The sequence below is a fragment of the Nuphar pumila genome, chromosome 10 (assembly GCF_984573655.1).
Source record: "Nuphar pumila chromosome 10, dmNupPumi1.hap1.1, whole genome shotgun sequence".
Lineage (NCBI taxonomy): Eukaryota > Viridiplantae > Streptophyta > Magnoliopsida > Nymphaeales > Nymphaeaceae > Nuphar > Nuphar pumila.
In genome coordinates, this window is record NC_143258.1 from 67,655,106 (window position 1) to 67,679,488 (window position 24,383).

A 24,383-nucleotide genomic window follows, 5' to 3' on the forward strand; every position below is an offset into this window, starting at 1 on the left:
GAGATTTTCAAATCCAGTTTCTATAACTGGTCGTGATTTTCAAATCCAGTTTCTATAACTGGTAGGGATTTTCAACTCTAGTTTTTATAACTGGTCGGGATTTTCAAATCCAGTTTTATAACTGGTCGGGATTTTCAAATCCATTTTCTATAACTGGTCGGGATTTTCAAATCTAGTTTTATAATTGGTCGGGATTTTCAAATCCAGTGTTATAACTGATCAGGATTTTCAAATTCAGTTTCTATAACTCGTCGGGATTTTCAAATCCAGTTTTATAACTAGTCGGGATTTTCAAATCTAGTTTTAATAACTGGTCAGGATTTTCAAATTCAGTTTCTATAACTGGTCAGGATTTTCAAATCCAGTTTCTATAACTGGTCGGGATTTTCAAATCCAGTTTTTATAACTGGTCGCGATTTTCAAATTCAGTGTTATAACTGGTCGGGATTTTCAAATCCAGTTTCTATAACTGGTCGGGATTTTGAAATCCAGTTTCTATAACTGGTTGGGATTTTCAAATCCAGTTTTTATAACTGGTCGGGATTTTCAAATCCAGTTTCTATAACTGGTCGAGATTTTCAAATCCAGTTTTATAACTGGCGGGATTTTCAAATCTAGTTTCTATAACTGGTCGGGATTTTCAAATCCAGTTTCTATAACTGGTCGGTATTTTGAAATCCAGTTTCTATAAGTTGTCGGGATTTTCAAATCCAGTTTTTATAACTGGTCGGGATTTTCAAATCCAGTTTCTATAACTGGTCGGGATTTTCAAATCCAGTTTTATAACTAGTCAGGATTTTCAAATCTAGTTTCTATAACTGGTAGGGATTTTCAAATCCAGTTTCTATAACTGGTCGGGATTTTCAAATCCAGTTTCTATAACTGGTCGGGATTTTCAAATCTAGTTTTTATAACTGGTCGGGATTTTCAAATCCAGTTTTTGTAACTGGTCGGGATTTTCAAAATTCAGTTTTTACAACTGGTCGGGATTTTCAAATCCAGTTTCTATAACTGGTCGTGATTTCAAAATCTAGTGTCATAACTGGCCGGGATTTTTAAATCCAATTTCTATAACTGGTCGGGATTTTCAAATCTAGTTTTATAACTGGTCAGGATTTTCAAATGCAGTTTCTATAACTGGTCGGGATTTTCAAATCTAGTTTTTATAACTGGTCGGGATTTTCAAATCCAGTTTTTGTAACTGGTCGGGATATTCAAAATTCAGTTTTTACAATTGGTCGGGATTTTCAAATCCAGTTTCTATAACTGGTCGTGATTTTCAAATCCAGTTTCTATAACTGGTCGGGATTTTCAAATCCAATTTTATAACTGGTCGAGATTTTCAAATCCAGTTTTTATAACTGGTCGGGATATTCAAATCCAGTTTCTATAACTGGTCAGGATTTTCAAATCAAGTTTCTATAACTGGTCGGGATTTTCAAATCCAGTTTTTATAACCGGTCGGGATTTTCAAATTCAGTGTTATAACTGGTCGGGATTTTCAAATCCAGTTTCTATAACTGGTCGGGATTTTGAAATCCAGTTTCTATAACTGGTCGGGATTTTCAATTCCAGATTTTATAACTGGTCGGGATTTTCAAATCCAGTTTCTATATCTGGTCGGGATTTTCAAATCCAGTTTCTATAACTGGTCGAGATTTTCAAATCCAGTTTCTATAACTGGTCGTGATTTTCAAATCCAGTTTCTATAACTGGTCGGGATTTTCAACTCTAGTTTTTATAACTGGTCGGGATTTTCAAATCCAGTTTTATAACTGGTCGGGATTTTCAAATCCATTTTCTATAACTGGTCGGGATTTTCAAATCTAGTTTTATAATTGGTCGGGATTTTCAAATCCAGTGTTATAACTGATCAGGATTTTCAAATTCAGTTTCTATAACTCGTCGGGATTTTCAAATCCAGTTTTATAACTGGTCGGGATTTTCAAATCTAGTTTTAATAACTGGTCAGGATTTTCAAATTCAGTTTCTATAACTGGTCAGGATTTTCAAATCCAGTTTCTATAACTGGTCGGGATTTTCAAATCCAGTTTTTATAACTGGTCGGGATTTTCAAATTCAGTGTTATAACTGGTCGGGATTTTCAACTCCAGTTTCTATAACTGGTCGGGATTTTGAAATCCAGTTTCTATAACTCGTCGGGATTTTCAAATCCAGTTTTATAACTGGTCGGGATTTTCAAATCCAGTTTTATAGCTGGTCGGGATTTTCAAATCCATTTTCTATAAGTGGTCGGGATTTTCAAATCTTGTTTTGTAATTAGTCGGGATTTTCAAATCTAGTGTTATAACTGATCAGGATTTTCAAATTCAGTTTCTATAACTCCTCACGATTTTCAAATCCAGTTTTATAACTGGTCGGGATTTTCAAATCCAGTTTTATAACTGGTCTGGATTTTCAAATGCAGTTTCTATAACTGGTCGAGATTTTCAAATCCAGATTTATAATTGGTCGGGATTTTCAAATCTAGTGTTATAACTGATCAGGATTTTCAAATCTAGTTTCTATAACTGGTCAGGATTTTCAAATGCAGTTTTATAACTGGTCGGGATTTTCAAATCTAGTTTTTGTAACTGGTCGAGATTTTCAAAATTCAGTTTTTACAACTGGTCGGGATTTTCAAATCCAGTTTCTATAACTGGTTGGGATTTTCAAATCCAGTTTCTATCACTGGTCGGGATTTTCAAATTCAGTTTCTATAACTGGTCGGGATTTTTAAATCTAGTGTCATAACTTGTTGGGATTTTTAAATCCAATTTCTATAACTGGTCGGGATTTTCAAATTCAGTTTTATAACTGGTCAGGATTTTGAAATCGAGTTTCTATAACTGGTCGGGATTTTCAAATCCAGTTTTATAACTAGTCGGGATTTTCAAATCCAATTTCTATAACTGGTCGGGATTTTTAAATCTAGTTTTTTAACTGGTTGGGATTTTCAAATCCAGATTTATAATTGGTCGGGATTTTCAAATCCAGTTTCTATAACAGGTCAGGATTTTCAAATCTAGTTTTATAATTGGTCGAGATTTTCAAATCCAGTGTTATAACTGATCAGGATTTTCAAATCCAGTTTCTATAACTGGTCGGGATTTTCAAATCTAATTTTATAACTGGTCAGGATTTTCAAATCTAGTTTTATAACTGGTCAGGGTTTTCAAATCAAGTTTCTATAACTGGTCGGGATTTTCAATTCCAGTTTTTATAACCGGTCGGGATTTTCAAATTCAGTGTTATAACTGGTCGGGATTTTCAAATCTAGTTTTTATAACTTGTCGGGATTTTCAAATCCAGTTTCTATAACTGGTCAGGATTTTCAAATCCAGTTTCTATAATTGGTCGGGATTTTAAAATCCAGTTTCTATAACTGGTCGGGATTTTCAAATCCAGTTTCTATAACTGGTCGGGATTTTCAAATCCAGTTTTTATAACTAGTCGGGATTTTCAAAACCAGTTTCTATAACTGGTCGGGATTTTCAAATCTAGTGTCATAACTGGTCGGGATTTTCAAATCCAGTTTTATAACTGGTCGGGATTTTCAAATCCATTTGCTATAACTAGTCGGGATTTTCAAATCTAGTTTTGTAATTGGTCGGGATTTTCAAATCCAGTGTTATAACTGATCAGGATTTTCAAATTTAGTTTCTATAACTCGTCGGGATTTTCAAATCCAGTTTTATAACTGGTCGGGATTTTCAAATCCAGTTTTCATAACTGGTCTGGATTTTCAAATTCAGTTTCTATAACTGGTCAGGATTTTCAAATCCAGTTTCTATAACTGGTCGGGATTTTCAAATCCAGTTTTTATAACTGGTCGGGATTTTCAAATTCAGTGTTATAACTGGTCGGGATTTTCAAATCCAGTTTCTATAACTGGTCGGGATTTTCAAATCCAGTTTCGATAACTGGTCGGTATTTTGAAATCCAGTTTCTATAACTGGTCGGGATTTTCAAATCCAGTTTTTATAACTGGTCGGGATTTTCAAATCCAGTTTTATAACTGGTCGGGATTTTTAAATCCTGTTTCTATAACTGGTCGGGATTTTCAAATACAGTTTTATAACTGGTCGGGATTTTCAAATCTAGTTTCTATAACTGGTCGGGATTTTCAAATCCAGTTTCTATAACTGGTCGGGATTTTCAAATCCAGTTTCTATAACTGGTCGGGATTTTCAAATCCAGTTTCTATAACTGGTCGTGATTTCCAAATCTAGTGTCATAACTCGTCAGGATTTTCAAATCCAATTTCTATAACTGGTCGGGATTTTCAAATCCAGTTTTATAACTGGTCAGGATTTTCAAATGCAGTTTCTATAACTGGTCGGGATTTTTAAATCTAGTTTTATAACTGGTTGGGATTTTCAAATTCAGATTTATAACTGGTCGGGATTTTCAAATCCAGTTTCTATAAGAGGTCCCGATTTTCAAATCTAGTTTTATAATTGGTCGGGATTTTCAAATCCAGTGTTATAACTGATTAGGATTTTCAAATCCAGTTTCTATAACTGGTCGGGATTTTCAAATCCAGTTTATATAACTGGTCGGGATTTTCAAATCCAGTTTCTATAACCGGTCGGGATTTTCAAATCTAGTTTTTATAACTGGTCGGGATTTTCAAATCCAGTTTTTATAACTGGTCAGGATTTTCAAATCTAGTTTCTATAACTGGTCGGGATTTTAAAATCCAGTTTCTATAACTGGTCGGGATTTTCAAATCCAGTTTCTTTATCTGGTAGGGATTTTCAAATTAAGTTTTTATAACAAGACGGGATTTTCAAATCCAGTTTCTATAACTAGGTCGGGATTTTCAAATCTAGTGTCATAACTGGTCGGGATTTTCGAATCCAGTTTCTATAACTGGTTGGGATTTTCAAATCCAGTTTTATAACTGGTCAGAATTTTCAAATCCAGTTTCTATAACTGGTCGGGATTTTCAAATCCAGTTTTATAACTGGTCGGGATTTTCAAATCCAGTTTCTATAACTGGTCGGGATTTTTAAATCTAGTTTTATAACTGGTTAGGATTTTCAAATCCAGTTTTATAACTGGTCGGGATTTTCAAATGCAGTTTCTATAACTGGTCGAGATTTTCAAATCCAGATTTATAATTGGTCGGGATTTTCAAATCTAGTGTTATAACTGATCAGGATTTTCAAATCTAGTTTCTATAACTGGTCAGGATTTTCAAATCCAGTTTTATAACTGGTCGGGATTTTCAAATTCAGTTTTTATAACTGGTCGGGATTTTCAAATCCAGTTTCTATAACTGGTCAGAATTTTCAAATCAAGTTTCTATAACTGGTCAGAATTTTCAAATCCAGTTTTTATAACCGGTCGGGATTTTCAAATCTAGTTTCTATAACTGGTCGGGATTTTGAAATCTAGTTTCTATAACTGATCGGGATTTTCAATTGCAGATTTTATAACTGGTAGGGATTTTCAAATCCAGTTTCTATAACTGATATGGATTTTCAAATCCAGTTTCTATAACTGGTCGGGATTTTGAAATCCACTTTCTATAACTGGTCGGGATTTTCAAATACAGTTTCTATAACTGGTCGAGATTTTCAAATCCAGTTTCTATAACTGGTCGGGATTTGCAACTCCAGTTTTTATAACTCGTCGGGATTTTCAAATCCAGTATCTATAACTGGTCGGAATTTTCAAATCTAGTGTCATAACTGGTCGGAATTTTTAAATCCAGTTTCTATAACTGGTCGGGATTTTCAAATCCAGTTTCTATAACTGGTCGTGATTTTTAAATCCAGTTTCTATAACTGGTCGGGATTTTGAAATCTAGTTTCTATAACTGGTCGGGATTTTCAAATACAGTTTCTATAACTGGTCGAGATTTTCAAATCCAGTTTCTATAAATGGTCTGGATTTTCAACTCCAGTTTTTATAACTGGTCGGGATTTTCAAATCCAGTATCTATAACTGGTCAGAATTTTTAAATCTAGTGTCATAACTAGTCAGAATTTTTAAATCCAGTTTCTATAACTGGTCGGGATTTTCAAATCCAGTTTTATAACTGGTCAGGATTTTCAAATCCAGTTTCTATAACTGGTCAGGATTTTCAAATCCAGTTTTATAACTGGTCGGGATTTTCAAATCCAGTTTCTATAACTGGTCGGGATTTTTAAATCCAGTTTTATAATTGGTCGGGATTTTCAAATCCAGTTTTATAACTAGTCGGGATTTTCAAATCCAGTTTCTATAACTGGTCGGGATTTTCAAATCCAGTTTTATAATTGGTCGGAATTTTCAAATCTAGTGTTATAACTGATCATGATTTTCAAATCCAGTTTCTATAAATGGTCGGGATTTTCAAATTCAGTTTCTATAACTAGTCAGGATTTTCAAATCCAGTTTCTATAACTGGTCGGGATTTTCAAATCCAGTTTTTATAACTGGTCAGGATTTTCAAATTCAGTGTTATAACTGGTCGGGATTTTCAAATCCAGTTTCTATAACTGGTCGGGATTTTCAAATCCAGTTTCTATAACTGGTCGGTATTTTGAAATCCAGTTTCTATAAGTTGTCGGGATTTTCAAATCCAGTTTTTATAACTGGTCGGGATTTTCAAATCCAGTTTCTATAACTGGTCGGGATTTTCAAATCCAGTTTTATAACTAGTCAGGATTTTCAAATCTAGTTTCTATAACTGGTAGGGATTTTCAAATCCAGTTTCTATAACTGGTCGGGATTTTCAAATCCAGTTTCTATAACTGGTCGGGATTTTCAAATCTAGTTTTTATAACTGGTCGGGATTTTCAAATCCAGTTTTTGTAACTGGTCGGGATTTTCAAAATTCAGTTTTTACAACTGGTCGGGATTTTCAAATCCAGTTTCTATAACTGGTCGTGATTTCAAAATCTAGTGTCATAACTGGCCGGGATTTTTAAATCCAATTTCTATAACTGGTCGGGATTTTCAAATCCAGTTTTATAACTGGTCAGGATTTTCAAATGCAGTTTCTATAACTGGTCGGGATTTTTAAATCTAGTTTTATAACTGGTTGGGATTTTCAAATCCAGATTTATAACTGGTCGGGATTTTCAAATCCAGTTTGTATAACTGGTCGTGATTTCCAAATCTAGTGTCATAACTGGTCGGGATTTTCAAATCCAGTTTCTATAACTGGTCGGGATTTTCAAATCCAATTTTATAACTGGTCGAGATTTTCAAATCCAGTTTTTATAACTGGTCGGGATTTTCAAATCCAGTTTCTATAACTGGTCAGGATTTTCAAATCAAGTTTCTATAACTGGTCGGGATTTTCAAATCCAGTTTTTATAACCGGTCGGGATTTTCAAATTCAGTGTTATAACTGGTCGGGATTTTCAAATCCAGTTTCTATAACTGGTCGGGATTTTGAAATCCAGTTTCTATAACTGGTCGGGATTTTCAATTCCAGATTTTATAACTGGTCGGGATTTTCAAATCCAGTTTCTATATCTGGTCGGGATTTTCAAATCCAGTTTCTATAACTGGTCGAGATTTTCAAATCCAGTTTCTATAACTGGTCGTGATTTTCAAATCCAGTTTCTATAACTGGTCGGGATTTTCAACTCTAGTTTTTATAACTGGTCGGGATTTTCAAATCCAGTTTTATAACTGGTCGGGATTTTCAAATCCATTTTCTATAACTGGTCGGGATTTTCAAATCTAGTTTTATAATTGGTCGGGATTTTCAAATCCAGTGTTATAACTGATCAGGATTTTCAAATTCAGTTTCTATAACTTGTCGGGATTTTCAAATCCAGTTTTATAACTGGTCGGGATTTTCAAATCTAGTTTTAATAACTGGTCAGGATTTTCAAATTCAGTTTCTATAACTGGTCAGGATTTTCAAATCCAGTTTCTATAACTGGTCGGGATTTTCAAATCCAGTTTTTATAACTGGTCGGGATTTTCAAATTCAGTGTTATAACTGGTCGGGATTTTCAATTCCAGTTTCTATAACTGGTCGGGATTTTGAAATCCAGTTTCTATAACTGGCGGGATTTTCAAATCTAGTTTCTATAACTGGTCGGGATTTTCAAATCTAGTTTCTATAACTGGTCGGTATTTTGAAATCCAGTTTCTATAAGTTGTCGGGATTTTCAAATCCAGTTTTTATAACTGGTCGGGATTTTCAAATCCAGTTTCTATAACTGGTCGGGATTTTCAAATCCAGTTTTATAACTAGTCAGGATTTTCAAATCTAGTTTCTATAACTGGTAGGGATTTTCAAATCCAGTTTCTATAACTGGTCGGGATTTTCAAATCCAGTTTCTATAACTGGTCGGGATTTTCAAATCTAGTTTTTATAACTGGTCGGGATTTTCAAATCCAGTTTTTGTAACTGGTCGGGATTTTCAAAATTCAGTTTTTACAACTGGTCGGGATTTTCAAATCCAGTTTCTATAACTGGTCGTGATTTTCAAATCCAGTTTCTATAACTGGTCGGGATTTTCAACTCCATTTTTTATAACTGGTCGGGATTTTCAAATCCAGTTTTTATAACCGGTCGGGATTTTCAAATTCAGTGTTATAACTGGTCGGGATTTTCAAATCCAGTTTCTATAACTGGTCGGGATTTTCAAATCAAGTATCTATAACAGGTCAGGATTTTCAAATCTAGTGTCATAACTGGTCGGGATTTTTAAATCCAGTTTCTATAACTGGTCGGGATTTTCAAATCCAGTTTTATAACTGGTCAGGATTTTAAAATTCAGTTTCTATAACTGGTCGGGATTTTCAAATCCAGTTTCTATAACTGGTCGGGATTTTTAAATCCAGTTTTATAACTGGTTGGGATTTTCAAATCCAGTTTTATAACTGATCGGGATTTTCAAATCCATTTTCTATAACTGGTCGGGATTTTCAAATCTAGTTTTATAATTGGTCGGGATTTTCAAATCCAGTGTTATAGCTGATCAGGATTTTCAAATTCAGTTTCTATAACTCGTCGGGATTTTCAAATCCAGTTTTATAACTGGTCGGGATTTTCAAATCCAGTTTTTATAACTGGTCGGGATTTTAAAATTCAGTTTCTATAACTGGTCAGGATTTTAAAATCCAGTCTCTATAACTGGTCGGGATTTTCAAATCCAGTTTTTATAACTGGTCGGGATTTTCAAATTCAGTGTTATAACTGGTCAGGATTTTCAAATCTAGTTTCTATAACTGGTCGGGATTTTCAAATCCAGTTTTTATAACTGGTCGGGATTTTCAAATCCAGTTTTTATAACTGGTCGGGATTTTCAAATCCAGTTTCTATAACTGGTCGGGATTTTCAAATCCAGTTTTATAACTGGTCGGGATTTTCAAATCCAGTTTTTATAACTGGTCGGGATTTTCAAATTCAGTGTTATAACTCGTCGGGATTTTCAACTCCAGTTTCTATAACTGGTCGGGATTTTGAAATCCAGTTTCTATAACTGGTTGGGATTTTCAAATTCAGTTTTTATAACTGGTCGGGATTTTTAAATCCAGTTTCTATAACTGGTCGGGATTTTCAAATCCAGTTTAAAAACTGGTCGGGATTTTCAAATCTAGTTTCTATAACTGGTCGATATTTTCAAATCCAGTTTATATAACTGGTCGGGATTTTCAAATCCAGTTTCTATAACTGGTCGGGATTTTCAAATCTAGTTTTTATAACTGGTCGGGATTTTCAAATCCAGTTTCTATAACTGGTCAGGTTTTTCAAATCTAGTTTCTATAACTGGTCAGGATTTTAAAATCCAGTTTCTATAACTGGTCGGGATTTTCAAATCCAGTTTCTATATCTGGTAGGGATTTTCAAATTAAGTTTTTATAACAGGACGGGATTTTCAAATCCAGTTTCTATAACTGGTAGGGATTTTCAAATCTAGTGTCATAACTGGTCGGGATTTTCAAATCCAGTTTCTATAACTGGTTGGGATTTTCAAATCCAGTTTTATAACTGGTCAGAATTTTCAAATCCAGTTTCTATAACTAGTCGGGATTTTCAAATCCAGTTTTATAACTGGTCGGGATTTTCAAATCCAGTTTCTATAACTGGACGGGATTTTTAAATCTAGTTTTATAACTGGTTGGGATTTTCAAATCCAGTTTTATAACTGGTCTGGATTTTCAAATGCAGTTTCTATAACTGGTCGAGATTTTCAAATCCAGATTTATAATTGGTCGGGATTTTCAAATCTAGTGTTATAACTGATCAGGATTTTCAAATCTAGTTTCTATAACTGGTCAGGATTTTCAAATGCAGTTTTATAACTGGTCGGGATTTTCAAATCTAGTTTTTGTAACTGGTCGAGATTTTCAAAATTCAGTTTTTACAACTGGTCGGGATTTTCAAATCCAGTTTCTATAACTGGTTGGGATTTTCAAATCCAGTTTCTATCACTGGTCGGGATTTTCAAATTCAGTTTCTATAACTGGTCGGGATTTTTAAATCTAGTGTAATAACTTGTTGGGATTTTCAAATCCAATTTCTATAACTGGTCGGGATTTTCAAATTCAGTTTTATAACTGGTCAGGATTTTGAAATCGAGTTTCTATAACTGGTCGGGATTTTCAAATCCAGTTTTATAACTAGTCGGGATTTTCAAATCCAATTTCTATAACTGGTCGGGATTTTTAAATCTAGTTTTTTAACTGGTTGGGATTTTCAAATCCAGATTTATAATTGGTCGGGATTTTCAAATCCAGTTTCTATAACAGGTCAGGATTTTCAAATCTAGTTTTATAATTGGTCGAGATTTTCAAATCCAGTGTTATAACTGATCAGGATTTTCAAATCCAGTTTCTATAACTTGTCGGGATTTTCAAATCTAATTTTATAACTGGTCAGGATTTTCAAATCTAGTTTTATAACTGGTCAGGGTTTTCAAATCAAGTTTCTATAACTGGTCGGGATTTTCAATTCCAGTTTTTATAACCGGTCGGGATTTTCAAATTCAGTGTTATAACTGGTCGGGATTTTCAAATCTAGTTTTTATAACTTGTCGGGATTTTCAAATCCAGTTTCTATAACTGGTCAGGATTTTCAAATCCAGTTTCTATAATTGGTCGGGATTTTAAAATCCAGTTTCTATAACTGGTCGGGATTTTCAAATCCAGTTTCTATAACTGGTCGGGATTTTCAAATCCAGTTTTTATAACTAGTCGGGATTTTCAAAACCAGTTTCTATAACTGGTCGGGATTTTCAAATCTAGTGTCATAACTGGTCGGGATTTTCAAATCCAGTTTTATAACTGGTCGGGATTTTCAAATCCATTTGCTATAACTAGTCGGGATTTTCAAATCTAGTTTTGTAATTGGTCGGGATTTTCAAATCCAGTGTTATAACTCATCAGGATTTTCAAATTTAGTTTCTATAACTCGTCGGGATTTTCAAATCCAGTTTTATAACTGGTCGGGATTTTCAAATCCAGTTTTCATAACTGGTCTGGATTTTCAAATTCAGTTTCTATAACTGGTCAGGATTTTCAAATCCAGTTTCTATAACTGGTCGGGATTTTCAAATCCAGTTTTTATAACTGGTCGGGATTTTCAAATTCAGTGTTATAACTGGTCGGGATTTTCAAATCCAGATTCTATAACTGGTCGGGATTTTCAAATCCAGTTTCGATAACTGGTCGGTATTTTGAAATCCAGTTTCTATAACTGGTCGGGATTTTCAAATCCAGTTTTTATAACTGGTCGGGATTTTCAAATCCAGTTTTATAACTGGTCGGGATTTTTAAATCCTGTTTCTATAACTGGTCGGGATTTTCAAATACAGTTTTATAACTGGTCGGGATTTTCAAATCTAGTTTCTATAACTGGTCGGGATTTTCAAATCCAGTTTCTATAACTGGTCGGGATTTTCAAATCCAGTTTCTATAACTGGTCGGGATTTTCAAATCCAGTTTCTATAACTGGTCGTGATTTCCAAATCTAGTGTCATAACTCGTCAGGATTTTCAAATCCAATTTCTATAACTGGTCGGGATTTTCAAATCCAGTTTTATAACTGGTCAGGATTTTCAAATGCAGTTTCTATAACTGGTCGGGATTTTTAAATCTAGTTTTATAACTGGTTGGGATTTTCAAATTCAGATTTATAACTGGTCGGGATTTTCAAATCCAGTTTCTATAAGAGGTCCCGATTTTCAAATCTAGTTTTATAATTGGTCGGGATTTTCAAATCCAGTGTTATAACTGATTAGGATTTTCAAATCCAGTTTCTATAACTGGTCGGGATTTTCAAATCCAGTTTATATAACTGGTCGGGATTTTCAAATCCAGTTTCTATAACCGGTCGGGATTTTCAAATCTAGTTTTTATAACTGGTCGGGATTTTCAAATCCAGTTTTTATAACTGGTCAGGATTTTCAAATCTAGTTTCTATAACTGGTCGGGATTTTAAAATCCAGTTTCTATAACTGGTCGGGATTTTCAAATCCAGTTTCTATATCTGGTAGGGATTTTCAAATTAAGTTTTTATAACAAGACGGGATTTTCAAATCCAGTTTCTATAACTAGGTCGGGATTTTCAAATCTAGTGTCATAACTGGTCGGGATTTTCGAATCCAGTTTCTATAACTGGTTGGGATTTTCAAATCCAGTTTTATAACTGGTCAGAATTTTCAAATCCAGTTTCTATAACTGGTCGGGATTTTCAAATCCAGTTTTATAACTGGTCGGGATTTTCAAATCCAGTTTCTATAACTGGTCGGGATTTTTAAATCTAGTTTTATAACTGGTTAGGATTTTCAAATCCAGTTTTATAACTGGTCGGGATTTTCAAATGCAGTTTCTATAACTGGTCGAGATTTTCAAATCCAGATTTATAATTGGTCGGGATTTTCAAATCTAGTGTTATAACTGATCAGGATTTTCAAATCTAGTTTCTATAACTGGTCAGGATTTTCAAATCCAGTTTTATAACTGGTCGGGATTTTCAAATTCAGTTTTTATAACTGGTCGGGATTTTCAAATCCAGTTTCTATAACTGGTCAGAATTTTCAAATCAAGTTTCTATAACTGGTCAGAATTTTCAAATCCAGTTTTTATAACCGGTCGGGATTTTCAAATCTAGTTTCTATAACTGGTCGGGATTTTGAAATCTAGTTTCTATAACTGATCGGGATTTTCAATTGCAGATTTTATAACTGGTAGGGATTTTCAAATCCAGTTTCTATAACTGATATGGATTTTCAAATCCAGTTTCTATAACTGGTCGGGATTTTGAAATCCACTTTCTATAACTGGTCGGGATTTTCAAATACAGTTTCTATAACTGGTCGAGATTTTCAAATCCAGTTTCTATAACTGGTCGGGATTTGCAACTCCAGTTTTTATAACTCGTCGGGATTTTCAAATCCAGTATCTATAACTGGTCGGAATTTTCAAATCTAGTGTCATAACTGGTCGGAATTTTTAAATCCAGTTTCTATAACTGGTCGGGATTTTCAAATCCAGTTTCTATAACTGGTCGTGATTTTTAAATCCAGTTTCTATAACTGGTCGGGATTTTGAAATCTAGTTTCTATAACTGGTCGGGATTTTCAAATACAGTTTCTATAACTGGTCGAGATTTTCAAATCCAATTTCTATAAATGGTCTGGATTTTCAACTCCAGTTTTTATAACTGGTCGGGATTTTCAAATCCAGTATCTATAACTGGTCAGAATTTTTAAATCTAGTGTCATAACTAGTCAGAATTTTTAAATCCAGTTTCTATAACTGGTCGGGATTTTCAAATCCAGTTTTATAACTGGTCAGGATTTTCAAATCCAGTTTCTATAACTGGTCACGATTTTCAAATCCAGTTTTATAACTGGTCGGGATTTTCAAATCCAGTTTCTATAACTGGTCGGGATTTTTAAATCCAGTTTTATAATTGGTCGGGATTTTCAAATCCAGTTTTATAACTAGTCGGGATTTTCAAATCCAGTTTCTATAACTGGTCGGGATTTTCAAATCCAGTTTTATAATTGGTCGGAATTTTCAAATATAGTGTTATAACTGATCATGATTTTCAAATCCAGTTTCTATAAATGGTCGGGATTTTCAAATTCAGTTTCTATAACTAGTCAGGATTTTCAAATCCAGTTTCTATAACTGGTCGGGATTTTCAAATCCAGTTTTTATAACTGGTCAGGATTTTCAAATTCAGTGTTATAACTGGTCGGGATTTTCAAATCCAGTTTCTATAACTGGTCGGGATTTTCAAATCCAGTTTCTATAACTGGTCGGTATTTTGAAATCCAGTTTCTATAAGTTGTCGGGATTTTCAAATCCAGTTTTTATAACTGGTCGGGATTTTCAAATCCAGTTTCTATAACTGGTCGGGATTTTCAAATCCAGTTTTATAACTAGTCAGGATTTTCAAATCTAGTTTCTATAACTGGTAGGGATTTTCAAATCCAGTTTCTATAACTGGTCGGGATTTTCAAATCCAGTTTCTATAACTGGTCGGGATTTTCAAATCTAGTTTTTATAACTGGTCGGGATTTTCAAATCCAGTTTTTGTAACTGGTCGGGATTTTCAAAATTCAGTTTTTACAACTGGTCGGGATTTTCAAATCCAGTTTCTATAACTGGTCGTGATTTCAAAATCTAGTGTCATAACTGGCCGGGATTTTTAAATCCAATTTCTATAACTGGTCGGGATTTTCAAATCCAGTTTTATAACTGGTCAGGATTTTCAAATGCAGTTTCTATAACTGGTCGGGATTTTTAAATCTAGTTTTATAACTGGTTGGGATTTTCAAATCCAGATTTATAACTGGTCGGGATTTTCAAATCCAGTTTGTATAATTGGTCGTGATTTCCAAATCTAGTTTCATAACTGGTCGGGATTTTCAAATCCAGTTTCTATAACTGGTCGGGATTTTCAAATTCAGTTTCTATAACTGGTCAGGATTTTCAAATCCAGTTTTTATAACTGGTCAGGATTTTCAAATTTAGTTTCTATAACTGGTCAGGATTTTCAAATCAAGTTTCTATAACTGGTCGGGATTTTCAAATCCAGTTTTTATAACCGGTCGGGATTTTCAAATTCAGTGTTATAACTGGTCGGGATTTTCAAATCCAGTTTCTATAACTGGTCGGGATTTTGAAATCCAGTTTCTATAACTGGTCGGGATTTTCAATTCCAGATTTTATAACTGGTCGGGATTTTCAAATCCAGTTTCTATATCTGGTCGGGATTTTCAAATCCAGTTTCTATAACTGGTCGAGATTTTCAAATCCAGTTTCTATAACTGGTCGTGATTTTCAAATCCAGTTTCTATAACTGGTCGGGATTTTCAACTCTAGTTTTTATAACTGGTCGGGATTTTCAAATCCAGTTTTATAACTGGTCGGGATTTTCAAATCCATTTTCTATAACTGGTCGGGATTTTCAAATCTAGTTTTATAATTGGTCGGGATTTTCAAATCCAGTGTTATAACTGATCAGGATTTTCAAATTCAGTTTCTATAACTCGTCGGGATTTTCAAATCCAGTTTTATAACTGGTCGGGATTTTCAAATCTAGTTTTAATAACTGGTCAGGATTTTCAAATTCAGTTTCTATAACTGGTCAGGATTTTCAAATCCAGTTTCTATAACTGGTCGGGATTTTCAAATCCAGTTTTTATAACTGGTCGGGATTTTCAAATTCAGTGTTATAACTGGTCGGGATTTTCAATTCCAGTTTCTATAACTGGTCGGGATTTTGAAATCCAGTTTCTATAACTGGTTGGGATTTTCAAATCCAGTTTTTATAACTGGTCGGGATTTTCAAATCCAGTTTCTATAACTGGTCGAGATTTTCAAATCCAGTTTTATAACTGGCGGGATTTTCAAATCTAGTTTCTATAACTGGTCGGGATTTTCAAATCCAGTTTCTATAACTGGTCGGTATTTTGAAATCCAGTTTCTATAAGTTGTCGGGATTTTCAAATCCAGTTTTTATAACTGGTCGGGATTTTCAAATCCAGTTTCTATAACTGGTCGGGATTTTCAAATCCAGTTTTATAACTAGTCAGGATTTTCAAATCTAGTTTCTATAACTGGTAGGGATTTTCAATCCAGTTTTATAACTGGTCGGGATTTTCAAATGCAGTTTCTATAACTGGTCGAGATTTTCAAATCCAGATTTACAATTGGTCGGGATTTTCAAATCTAGTGTTATAACTGATCAGGATTTTCAAATCTAGTTTCTATAACTGGTCAGGATTTTCAAATCCAGTTTTATAACTGGTCGGGATTTTCAAATTCAGTTTTTATAACTGGTCGGGATTTTCAAATCCAGTTTCTATAACTGATCAGAATTTTCAAATCAAGTTTCTATAACTGGTCAGAATTTTCAAATCCAGTTTTTATAACCGGTCGGGATTTTCAAATCTAGTTTCTATAACTGGTCGGGATTTTGAAATCTAGTTTCTATAACTGATCGGGATTTTCAATTGCAGATTTTATAACTGGTAGGGATTTTCAAATCCAGTTTCTATAACTGATATGGATTTTCAAATCCAGTTTCTATAACTGGTCGGGATTTTGAAATCCACTTTCTATAACTGGTCGGGATTTTCAAATACAGTTTCTATAACTGGTCGAGATTTTCAAATCCAGTTTCTATAACTGGTCGGGATTTGCAACTCCAGTTTTTATAACTCGTCGGGATTTTCAAATCCAGTATCTATAACTGGTCGGAATTTTCAAATCTAGTGTCATAACTGGTCGGAATTTTTAAATCCAGTTTCTATAACTGGTCGGGATTTTCAAATCCAGTTTCTATAACTGGTCGTGATTTTTAAATCCAGTTTCTATAACTGGTCGGGATTTTGAAATCTAGTTTCTATAACTGGTCGGGATTTTGAAATACAGTTTCTATAACTAGTCGAGATTTTCAAATCCAGTTTCTATAAATGGTCTGGATTTTCAACTCCAGTTTTTATAACTGGTCGGGATTTTCAAATCCAGTATCTATAACTGGTCAGAATTTTTAAATCTAGTGTCATAACTAGTCAGAATTTTTAAATCCAGTTTCTATAACTGGTCGGGATTTTCAAATCCAGTTTTATAACTGGTCAGGATTTTCAAATCCAGTTTCTATAACTGGTCAGGATTTTCAAATCCAGTTTTATAACTGGTCGGGATTTTCAAATCCAGTTTCTATAACTGGTCGGGATTTTTAAATCCAGTTTTATAATTGGTCGGGATTTTCAAATCCAGTTTTATAACTAGTCGGGATTTTCAAATCCAGTTTCTATAACTGGTTGGGATTTTCAAATCCAGTTTTATAATTGGTCGGAATTTTCAAATCTAGTGTTATAACTGATCATGATTTTCAAATCCAGTTTCTATAAATGGTCGGGATTTTCAAATTCAGTTTCTATAACTAGTCAGGATTTTCAAATCCAGTTTCTATAACTGGTCGGGATTTTCAAATCCAGTTTTTATAACTGGTCAGGATTTTCAAATTCAGTGTTATAACTGGTCGGGATTTTCAAATCCAGTTTCTATAACTGGTCGGGATTTTCAAATCCAGTTTCTATAACTGGTCGGTATTTTGAAATCCAGTTTCTATAAGTTGTCGGGATTTTCAAATCCAGTTTTTATAACTGGTCGGGATTTTCAAATCCAGTTTCTATAACTGGTCGGGATTTTCAAATCCAGTTTTATAACTAGTCAGGATTTTCAAATCTAGTTTCTATAACTGGTAGGGATTTTCAAATCCAGTTTCTGTAACTGGTCGGGATTTTCAAATCCAGTTTCTATAACTGGTCGGGATTTTCAAATCTAGTTTTTATAACTGGTCGGGATTTTCAAATCCAGTTTTTGTAACTGGTCGGGATTTTCAAAATTCAGTTTTTACAACTGGTCGGGATTTTCAAATCCAGTTTCTATAACTGGTCGTGATTTCAAAATCTAGTGTCATAACTGGCCGGGATTTTTAAATCCAATTTCTATAATTGGTCGGGATTTTCAAATCCAGTTTTATAACTGGTCAGGATTTTCAAATGCAGTTTCTATAACTGGTCGGGATTTTTAAATCTAGTTTTATAACTGGTTGGGATTTTCAAATCCAGATTTATAACTGGTCGGGATTTTCAAATCCAGTTTGTATAACTGGTCGTGATTTCCAAATCTAGTGTCATAACTGGTCGGGATTTTCAAATCCAGTTTCTATAACTGGTCGGGATTTTCAAATCCAATTTTATAACTGGTCGAGATTTTCAAATCCAGTTTTTATAACTGGTCGGGATTTTCAAATCCAGTTTCTATAACTGGTCAGGATTTTCAAATCAAGTTTCTATAACTGGTAGGGATTTTCAAATCCAGTTTTTATAACCGGTCGGGATTTTCAAATTCAGTGTTATAACTGGTCGGGATTTTCAAATCCAGTTTCTATAACTGGTCGGGATTTTGAAATCCAGTTTCTATAACTGGTCGGGATTTTCAATTCCAGATTTTATAACTGGTCGGGATTTTCAAATCCAGTTTCTATATCTGGTCGGGATTTTCAAATCCAGTTTCTATAACTGGTCGAGATTTTCAAATCCAGTTTCTATAACTGGTCGTGATTTTCAAATCCAGTTTCTATAACTGGTAGGGATTTTCAACTCTAGTTTTTATAACTGGTCGGGATTTTCAAATCCAGTTTTATAACTGGTCGGGATTTTCAAATCCATTTTCTATAACTGGTCGGGATTTTCAAATCTAGTTTTATAATTGGTCGGGATTTTCAAATCCAGTGTTATAACTGATCAGGATTTTCAAATTCAGTTTCTATAACTCGTCGGGATTTTCAAATCCAGTTTTATAACTGGTCGGGATTTTCAAATCTAGTTTTAATAACTGGTCAGGATTTTCAAATTCAGTTTCTATAACTGGTCAGGATTTTCAAATCCAGTTTCTATAACTGGTCGGGATTTTCAAATCCAGTTTTTATAACTGGTCGCGATTTTCAAATTCAGTGTTATAACTGGTCGGGATTTTCAAATCCAGTTTCTATAACTGGTCGGGATTTTGAAATCCAGTTTCTATAACTGGTTGGGATTTTCAAATCCAGTTTTTATAACTGGTCGGGATTTTCAAATCCAGTTTCTATAACTGGTCGAGATTTTCAAATCCAGTTTTATAACTGGCGGGATTTTCAAATCTAGTTTCTATAACTGGTCGGGATTTTCAAATCCAGTTTCTATAACTGGTCGGTATTTTGAAATCCAGTTTCTATAAGTTGTCGGGATTTTCAAATCCAGTTTTTATAACTGGTCGGGATTTTCAAATCCAGTTTCTATAACTGGTCGGGATTTTCAAATCCAGTTTTATAACTAGTCAGGATTTTCAAATCTAGTTTCTATAACTGGTAGGGATTTTCAAATCCAGTTTCTATAACTGGTCGGGATTTTCAAATCCAGTTTCTATAACTGGTCGGGATTTTCAAATCTAGTTTTTATAACTGGTCGGGATTTTCAAATCCAGTTTTTGTAACTAGTCGGGATTTTCAAAATTCAGTTTTTACAACTGGTCGGGATTTTCAAATCCAGTTTCTATAACTGGTCGTGATTTCAAAATCTAGTGTCATAACTGGCCGGGATTTTTAAATCCAATTTCTATAACTGGTCGGGATTTTCAAATCTAGTTTTATAACTGGTCAGGATTTTCAAATGCAGTTTCTATAACTGGTCGGGATTTTCAAATCTAGTTTTTATAACTGGTCGGGATTTTCAAATCCAGTTTTTGTAACTGGTCGGGATTTTCAAAATTCAGTTTTTACAACTGGTCGGGATTTTCAAATCCAGTTTCTATAACTGGTCGTGATTTTCAAATCCAGTTTCTATAACTGGTCGGGATTTTCAAATCCAATTTTATAACTGGTCGAGATTTTCAAATCCAGTTTTTATAACTGGTCGGGATATTCAAATCCAGTTTCTATAACTGGTCAGGATTTTCAAATCAAGTTTCTATAACTGGTCGGGATTTTCAAATCCAGTTTTTATAACCGGTCGGGATTTTCAAATTCAGTGTTATAACTGGTCGGGATTTTCAAATCCAGTTACTATAACTGGTCGGGATTTTGAAATCCAGTTTCTATAACTGGTCGGGATTTTCAATTCCAGATTTTATAACTGGTCGGGATTTTCAAATCCAGTTTCTATATCTGGTCGGGATTTTCAAATCCAGTTTCTATAACTGGTCGAGATTTTCAAATCCAGTTTCTATAACTGGTCGTGATTTTCAAATCCAGTTTCTATAACTGGTCGGGATTTTCAACTCTAGTTTTTATAACTGGTCGGGATTTTCAAATCCAGTTTTATAACTGGTCGGGATTTTCAAATCCATTTTCTATAACTGGTCGGGATTTTCAAATCTAGTTTTATAATTGGTCGGGATTTTCAAATCCAGTGTTATAACTGATCAGGATTTTCAAATTCAGTTTCTATAACTCGTCGGGATTTTCAAATCCAGTTTTATAACTGGTCGGGATTTTCAAATCTAGTTTTAATAACTGGTCAGGATTTTCAAATTCAGTTTCTATAACTGGTCAGGATTTTCAAATCCAGTTTCTATAACTGGTCGGGATTTTCAAATCCAGTTTTTATAACTGGTCGGGATTTTCAAATTCAGTGTTATAACTGGTCGGGATTTTCAACTCCAGTTTCTATAACTGGTCGGGATTTTGAAATCCAGTTTCTATAACTCGTCGGGATTTTCAAATCCAGTTTTATAACTGGTCGGGATTTTCAAATCCAGTTTTATAGCTGGTCGGGATTTTCAAATCCATTTTCTATAAGTGGTCGGGATTTTCAAATCTTGTTTTGTAATTAGTCGGGATTTTCAAATCTAGTGTTATAACTGATCAGGATTTTCAAATTCAGTTTCTATAACTCCTCGCGATTTTCAAATCCAGTTTTATAACTGGTCGGGATTTTCAAATCCAGTGTTTATAACTGGTCGGGATTTTCAAATTCAGTTTCTATAACTGGTCAGGATTTTCAAATCCAGTTTTTATAACTGGTCAGGATTTTCAAATTTAGTTTATATAACTGGTCAGGATTTTCAAATCCAGTTTTTATAACTAGTCGGGATTTTCAAATCCAGTTTTTATAACTGGTCGGGATTTTCAAATTCAGTGTTATAACTGGTCGGGATTTTCAAATCCAGTTTCTATAACTGGTGGGGATTTTCAAATCCAGTTTTATAACTGGTCGGGATTTTCAAATCCATTTTCTATAACTGGTCGGGATTTTCAAATCTAGTTTTATAATTGGTCGGGATTTTCAAATCCAGTGTTATAACTGATCAGGATTTTCAAATCCAGTTTCTATAACTGGTCGAGATTTTCAAATCCAGTTTTATAACTGGTCGGGATTTTCAAATCCAGTTTTTATAACCGGTCGGGATTTTCAAATTCAGTGTTATAACTGGTCGGGATTTTCAAATCCAGTTTCTATAACTGGTCGGGATTTTGAAATCCAGTTTCTATAACTGGTCGGGATTTTCAAATCCAGTGTTATAACTGATCAGGATTTTCAAATCCAGTTTCTATAACTGGTCGGGATTTTCAAATCCAGTTTTATAACTGGTCGGGATTTTCAAATCCAGTTTTTATAACTGGTCGGGATTTTCAAATCCAGTTTCTATAACTGGTCAGAATTTTCAAATCAAGTTTCTATAACTGGTCAGAATTTTCAAATCCAGTTTTTATAACCGGTCGGGATTTTCAAATCTAGTTTCTATAACTGGTCGGGATTTTGAAATCTAGTTTCTATAACTGATCGGGATTTTCAATTGCAGATTTTATAACTGGTCGGGATTTTCAAATCCAGTTTCTATAACTGATATGGATTTTCAAATCCAGTTTCTATAACTGGTCGGGATTTTGAAATCCACTTTCTATAACTGGTCGGGATTTTCAAATACAGTTTCTATAACTGGTCGAGATTTTCAAATCCAGTTTCTATAACTGGTCGGGATTTGCAACTCCAGTTTTTATAACTCGTCGGGATTTTCAAATCCAGTATCTATAACTGGTCGGAATTTTCAAATCTAGTGTCATAACTGGTCGGAATTTTTAAATCCAGTTTCTATAACTGGTCGGGAATTTCAAATCCAGTTTCTATAACTGGTCGTGATTTTTAAATCCAGTTTCTATAACTGGTCGGGATTTTGAAATCTAGTTTCTATAACTGGTCGGGATTTTCAAATACAGTTTCTATAACTGGTCGAGATTTTCAAATCCAGTTTCTATAAATGGTCTGGATTTTCAACTCCAGTTTTTATAACTGGTCGGGATTTTCAAATCCAGTATCTATAACTGGTCAGAATTTTTAAATCTAGTGTCATAACTAGTCAGAATTTTTAAATCCAGTTTCTATAACTGGTCGGGATTTTCAAATCCAGTTTTATAACTGGTCAGGATTTTCAAATCCAGTTTCTATAACTGGTCAGGATTTTCAAATTCAGTTTTATAACTGGTCGGGATTTTCAAATCCAGTTTCTATAACTGGTCGGGATTTTTAAATCCAGTTTTATAATTGGTCGGGAATTTCAAATCCAGTTTTATAACTAGTCGGGATTTTCAAATCCAGTTTCTATAACTGGTCGGGATTTTCAAATCCAGTTTTATAATTGGTCGGAATTTTCAAATCTAGTGTTATAACTGATCATGATTTTCAAATCCAGTTTCTATAAATGGTCGGGATTTTCAAATTCAGTTTCTATAACTAGTCAGGATTTTCAAATCCAGTTTCTATAACTGGTCGGGATTTTCAAATCCAGTTTTTATAACTGGTCAGGATTTTCAAATTCAGTGTTATAACTGGTCGGGATTTTCAAATCCAGTTTCTATAACTGGTCGGGATTTTCAAATCCAGTTTCTATAACTGGTCGGTATTTTGAAATCCAGTTTCTATAAGTTGTCGGGATTTTCAAATCCAGTTTTTATAACTGGTCGGGATTTTCAAATCCAGTTTCTATAACTGGTCGGGATTTTCAAATCCAGTTTTATAACTAGTCAGGATTTTCAAATCTAGTTTCTATAACTGGTAGGGATTTTCAAATCCAGTTTCTATAACTGGTCGGGATTTTCAAATCCAGTTTCTATAACTGGTCGGGATTTTCAAATCTAGTTTTTATAACTGGTCGGGATTTTCAAATCCAGTTTTTGTAACTGGTCAGGATTTTCAAAATTCAGTTTTTACAACTGGTCGGGATTTTCAAATCCAGTTTCTATAACTGGTCGTGATTTCAAAATCTAGTGTCATAACTGGCCGGGATTTTTAAATCCAATTTCTATAACTGGTCGGGATTTTCAAATCCAGTTTTATAACTGGTCAGGATTTTCAAATGCAGTTTCTATAACTGGTCGGGATTTTTAAATCTAGTTTTATAACTGGTTGGGATTTTCAAATCCAGATTTATAACTGGTCGGGATTTTCAAATCCAGTTTGTATAACTGGTCGTGATTTCCAAATCTAGTGTCATAACTGGTCGGGATTTTCAAATCCAGTTTCTATAACTGGTCGGGATTTTCAAATCCAATTTTATAACTGGTCGAGATTTTCAAATCCAGTTTTTATAACTGGTCGGGATTTTCAAATCCAGTTTCTATAACTGGTCAGGATTTTCAAATCAAGTTTCTATAACTGGTCGGGATTTTCAAATCCAGTTTTTATAACCGGTCGGGATTTTCAAATTCAGTGTTATAACTGGTCGGGATTTTCAAATCCAGTTTCTATAACTGGTCGGGATTTTGAAATCCAGTTTCTATAACTGGTCGGGATTTTCAATTCCAGATTTTATAACTGGTCGGGATTTTCAAATCCAGTTTCTATATCTGGTCGGGATTTTCAAATCCAGTTTCTATAACTGGTCGAGATTTTCAAATCCAGTTTCTATAACTGGTCGTGATTTTCAAATCCAGTTTCTATAACTGGTCGGGATTTTCAACTCTAGTTTTTATAACTGGTCGGGATTTTCAAATCCAGTTTTATAACTGGTCGGGATTTTCAAATCCATTTTCTATAACTGGTCGGGATTTTCAAATCTAGTTTTATAATTGGTCGGGATTTTCAAATCCAGTGTTATAACTGATCAGGATTTTCAAATTCAGTTTCTATAACTCGTCGGGATTTTCAAATCCAGTTTTATAACTGGTCGGGATTTTCAAATCTAGTTTTAATAACTGGTCAGGATTTTCAAATTCAGTTTCTATAACTGGTCAGGATTTTCAAATCCAGTTTCTATAACTGGTCGGGATTTTCAAATCCAGTTTTTATAACTGGTCGGGATTTTCAAATTCAGTGTTATAACTGGTCGGGATTTTCAATTCCAGTTTATATTACTGGTCGGGATTTTGAAATCCAGTTTCTATAACTGGTTGGGATTTTCAAATCCAGTTTTTATAA